This window comes from Poecile atricapillus, chromosome 1 (genome assembly GCF_030490865.1).
Source record: "Poecile atricapillus isolate bPoeAtr1 chromosome 1, bPoeAtr1.hap1, whole genome shotgun sequence".
NCBI lineage: Eukaryota > Metazoa > Chordata > Aves > Passeriformes > Paridae > Poecile > Poecile atricapillus.
In genome coordinates this window covers 122,746,048-122,752,047 of record NC_081249.1, presented here as the reverse complement: position 1 = coordinate 122,752,047, position 6,000 = coordinate 122,746,048, and positions in this window count along the sequence as shown.

The following is a 6,000-nucleotide window of genomic DNA, read 5'->3' as shown; positions in this document are numbered from 1 at the left end:
AAGATCTCCTTCTTACAGAGCTCTTCCTACTTCTGGGAGACAAGGACTGGTACTTATAACAAATTAGGAAAATACATCATGGATACATTAAAGGTCTTGTCTTCTTCAGACTTTTGCTAGCTTAGCCAAACAATGTTTCACCCCCAGAAGTAACATACATATATTCAATTTCACTTTGCATTAATAAGGTCTCCACACATGAAAACAAAAAACTTATTTCATTTTAGTAAGAAGTTTATGGGCTAGAATAGACTTTGGGGTGTAGAATTTATCAGCCTCAGAAACAGGCAGCCAGTGCTCTCCTCCTCTTCCTCCAAATAAAAAAGCCAAACACAAAGGCAGAAAGCCATTAGTGAATGTATGGCAATAGTAAGTGATGTTATTTGTCCCAAAGTCACACTCAAACAAGAGATGGAAAGAGAAATCCTATCAGGCAAGATCACAGCTGATGCTGACCAAAGAGATTAAATCATTCAACCATTAAAAATTTGAAATTTAAAAACTGGTTTCTTAGCAAGTTCCAAAATAGAACCATTATTAGAAAATTATAGCAGCCTGTGATGCACTTATTTCAACAAAGGGAAATTTACTCAGTAAAGAGTGCATGTGCTGTATCCCTCTGACAAGAACAAAGGGTGAAATCAATGGCATCCACTGCCCATCTCCCAGCAAAACCAGCAGGTATAAATCCCTCTTCGTTCTTAAATTGAGTCTGGAATTCCACATCCAGGTTAAAAATAACTAGGGCTGACCCAATATGCTGTTAAAAATTAGTGTTTATCTATATGAATATTTTTTACACTACAGATAAAGGGAGGCGTCAGTCTTATTGACACATTATCAAACATTTATTGATGATTATAAAATATTCTGATTAAAGAAGACCAAGAATGCTATTAGACTGCACAGAAGCATCATACTTTAACAGTATTGGCCGCTAACAAGTATACCAAGACAAGCAGCCAAGAAAAGAAATCAGCCCCTTTTTTAAGAGGAAACCAAAAAATATGGTATAACAAGATGGTAAAATTCCAGACAAACAGTGTTTGCTTCAGGAATCAAGATTAGAAAATTGGAGCATCCTCTGAAATACCTCCCAGTATGGGATAAGAAGACAGAAGTTAAGCAATCCTCATTGAAAAGATTTAACTACATCAAAACTTAATAACAATTTAGCTGTTTTTAAAAGTATTTTTTCATTATGGCCAAATAAAGAGATTGCAGTACTAATGAAAAATTAATTTTGACATTGAAGTAGATTTTGAAAGAAACATTTATTTTAATGATGACGCACATAAGAGACCTGTTTTATGACAGCTTTGTTAATGACAATGAAAAATACTTTCTTTATAAGAAAACCAGGTGAACAAACCCAAGAGGGGGCCATACACATGTTGCATTTTGAAAACTTTTTTTGTTTGTTTGTTTGTTTTAATTCTGCTTGCTGCAGTTATTCCACACAGCCAAAATAACTTCCCTGTTGAGAGTGGACACTATTTTCTCTAGTTAAAATAATGAAAGAAGTTCATAGAAGTTTCAGTGGAGTAGGATGAGCCACTGGCTCACAAATTAATGCTATCAAATACTGAATTTACAAGAAGATAACCCTGCACACCGATGTAGAGAGGTTGTTAACATAGAGACAAGCAGTTTTACCTTTACAACACTGGAAACATCAGTCCAGATGCAGCTGAGCTTAAATCAGCTGAGTTTGCCATGGTTTCCACTATGCAGCAGTTAAAATTTACCCTTCTTCCAAGGGTTATGCTTCCTGCTTAGCTTATCCTCGTTTTTCTGCCGTGTATTGCAAAGCACAGTTCTGAATTTATAAAGAATTAGAAGTTTTAACTGACAGATTTCCTTCAAGGTTCTTCTATTCTCCACAAAATGAACTAAATATAGTCCTTTTAATTAGTGTTAATGAATTAACATTCTGCCAGTGATGTCACTATGTCATTTTTCAAGTCTGTGATATCTTCAAATGACTTACAGATTGCTGAATCCCCAAAACATATAATTCAGTTCATTATGCAAGCATACTGTGATAAAATATGTAGAATTTCAGAAAAAAAAACCCAGACCATAAAGGTTCATAACAACTCCTCTGTATATAGAATTTGGTATACCAAAGAGCAGAAAAAATCACAGTAAAGGGTTAAAAGACTGTTAATATCAATACTTAGGTTTTTCTGCAGTATTCTTTCCTAAAGCTGAATGCATGTTATTCATGCCTACCTGCCCAAGATGAAACATTTTCCTGCCTCTAAAAGTCATCCAAAATGTAAATATTGTTTCATATGTTTTTTAGTGATATATCTTATCAGCAAATTCATGTCAGTGGATGGCCTATTAATCACAGGGAATATTTCATCCAGTGTAAACAGTTCTATCGATTGAAATGCTATTAGTATGTTGCAGATTCCAAAGAGGTTCCTGTCTTTAAGCACATGATTATGGTAAATGCTGTGAGAAATGCACAGTGCATTTTCTTTTACATGTGTACACCAAGATCAAAAACCCCTCAAAAATTAATTTCTGAAAAACTGTTTAAACACAAAGGGTCTGAAATTTTTGCATTCTCTTTTGTTGTTGCCTTAATTTTTAAACCTTTAAAAAATTAAATATATTAATTTTTAACCTTTTCAATCTACACATGTGTTTATGAATATTACAAAATATGTTTATAGACTTTGGCATATTGAAAATGTACTTTCAGGCAAATGAATTTCAAAAGAATTTCAGAAATTAATATTTGAAAATTATAATTTTACCTTCATAGACAAAAATGGAAACGGAGGCTATTAATCTATACCCCCTCCTTTTGTTATACTTTTTTCAATAGGTCCATATATTATTTAATGGGTTTTGTAGAGATACACTTACATGAGTTCCATATCACGTTACAGCTGATGAATGCCCAACACACAGGTATGTTATGAAAGGTCATCAGTTACAAGGGAAACTGCATAATGTATAACTGCCTACTGAATACATTTGCAAGTTCTCCACACTGACTCTGTATCTGCTCTGGCAACAGCAAGCAGGGGAACCTGGAAAAATTACGTGAGTGACCCGTGAACGTTGTTTAAGTTTGGGGAGTTACTGGGAGGTCTCTTGACTTGGAGGTCGAATTCAGCACAGGCAGGGTTAGGTCCAGTGGGAATCTGGGCTCCTCTCGAGAGGAGCCAATGAAAATGAACCCCAAAGTTCTCTAATGCCACACACTGAAAAGACCACTAGAGAAATGCCCAAATATTTCCATCATGATTGCAAAAATTTCCCAGCTCCTGAATTTTTCGGGTTTTCTTAACACAGAAGGAACCAAGGAACCATTCTACATATCCCATACTGTTGATACATATCTCATAGATGAGAATGAGGATGAAACGACCATGACTTCTGCTGCCTCGCTGTAATTCTGCTCCACAGCATTTTTTTTATACTCTGATTATGAGAACGCCCTGTAGCTTGCTCCTGACATTAGGGATGCGCTCTCCTTTGGTGTCCAATTCTGTTAAGAACAAAAATCTAATTGCCTGCACTCTCTCCCCTGCTTCTTGCCACTACTAACACTCACACTAACATCTTCCAGCCTGACCTAATGTTTCAAGGAACTCCTGAAGCATAAAAGGGTAGCCTTAGGGAGCTACATGCTTATTTTAGTTGGGAAGGATTTCCACATGCCAAGAAGCATAAAAATATGCAAGTAAACATATGGTCCACTAGAAGATCATGTCTGCACACAGTACTTAAAAACTGAAATTTGAGTCTGAAAAAAACCCTGTATTCTGGAGAATTTTGGAGGAATTAAGTATTGTATAAGGTTCTCTTGATAGTTTCAGTCAACATGCTTGTGCAACCCTCCACAGAGCTGAGCCTTGAGAGCCCAAACCAGGTCAAGTGAGGCTGAGCAGGTGGGGAGAAGGTGAGGTTAAAAGCAAAGCCACCCTGACTGCCCATGCTCATCTTACCTGTGAAATCCAGCAGCCCAGGAGGGTGCAATGCAAGTTGCTCTTTTTCCAGCCTCTGTAGGCATCAATCCCATTAGGACTGTGAAAGTCTGCTTCATTATCCAGACATCTATTTCATTATGAATATCTGTCTAGACATAGCAGAGATCAGAGTACAGCATCACTCATGGTCCAACACACAGCGCAAGGGCCACGAGCAGAAAGCTGTGCGGTGGCCTGAGCTAACCTCTGCCAGCTCCTGCCTGCAGAGAAAAACCAGGAGCAGCAGAGCAGCTGAGGACTCCTCATTGCTTCCATGAAGCCTCCCAAAAAGCAAAATGAAGACTTGACAGAAGGTCTTTGCGCGCTCCTGAGTTCAGCGAGAGCAGGAATTTAAGGTGTTTTCTCCCCGTAACAATTGATATGTTTTCAAAGAAGGAAAAAATTAAAGTCTGATTAAAGAAGAAAGCAGGTTTTCTTGCAGATCCGTGTTTCCTATGGATTTCTGAGTGATAAAGAGGAAGAAACATGGGTAAATAGCTTAGCATATATCTGAAAGCATTAACACCTTCTCGGACTAATATCTGCCAACAGCAGTCACATTGTTAGTGGCAGTGTACACAGTGTGGCTGTAGGAACAGTTGTGCCTTTTATCACCTTTATTCTCCCCAGAAGCCCAGTCCAACAGCTCGTGCTAGTTCTTTGTTTTTCCACACGGCAATTTTCTTAAAAAATATGTGTGCTGAAAAAAAAAATATCTTGTGATAGTCTGACAGCCTTTTTTTTTTTTCATCTCTTGCTTCATTACCTTGTGGACATAATTGAATCAAGTAATCAAGTAAATTTTAGAAGAAAATTGTCATTGTTCCAAATCCACTCCTAAAGTTGTATCAAAACATTTCCAGAAATGCCTAGCCATGGATAGCCACTAATTTATTGCACACGTTAAAGAATACAAATTAATTCTCCCTTTGTTAACTTTTATGACTAATTCAATTACCTTTAAAAAATTAATATATTTGGTGTTATATTTTAGTGCTTGTTTGTTGATGAGTGTGACATAATTTACATAATTCAAGTAAAGGCCATCTTAAAATAATTTCTGGGTAACTGAGATTGTCTAGAGTGCAGAAACAAACACTAAAACACTTTTAGAAAATAACAATGATGATGCTGAGAGCAAAAAGAGTAATTGTGCATGAATCTGTAGGGGCAATGTCTTACATGATCTAATTCTCTTCCTAAAAGTGAACAGCATCTAGAAAGCATATTCCCTTTTCTGTTTCAGGTTCCCCTTAGGAACTGAAAAAGTTGAGCTTTTTTTTTGGCTAATCTTTTTATAACATAATTTAGTAAAGCTTAAATAAAAATTTAAGCCCCCAAAGAGAAAAATTAAATTAGGACACTTGGACTCTCGATTTTACTCTTTCAGTCCTGGATTCAGTGGTATCTTTTGGCAGGGATCCATTATACAGCTATTACTCCTGTTGAGTGTACAATTTAAAGGAACAAATATTTTGACTTACAAGAAAAAAACTTGAATCATTGAGAAATAATTATTGCAACAAAACCCCCTTTCAAATTTATCCTTCTCTTTTCCCCCTTATTTTTTTTTTTTTGACATCTCTATTAGTGAAAATTGGCAGGTGCAAATGCCATTCTTCACAATCCTTAGTGCCTCCCTTACAGATGAAAAAGCCACTTGTTCTGCTACAACATAGAATCTTCTTCCTTCTGACAGCTGACAGTGCTCAGAAACACAAAACAGAACTTGAACCTCTCAGAATTTGCCCAGTAAATTTATATTCCTTAAATTCTCCAGTTTTCAGCATCTAATTGGCTAGATTGACTAATGCAATCATTCAAGAAATTAACCTAAATTTCTATATGAATGGATGTTTTGACATCTTTGTATAATTGCCAAATGATACTATAATTATATTAATATATTATAATGTGTTTTGTGGGTTTCTTTTTGCTTATTTGTTGATTTCATTTGTTTGGTTGGTTATTTTTAGATGGACTCTCAGCGTCTTTACCTATCCATAGC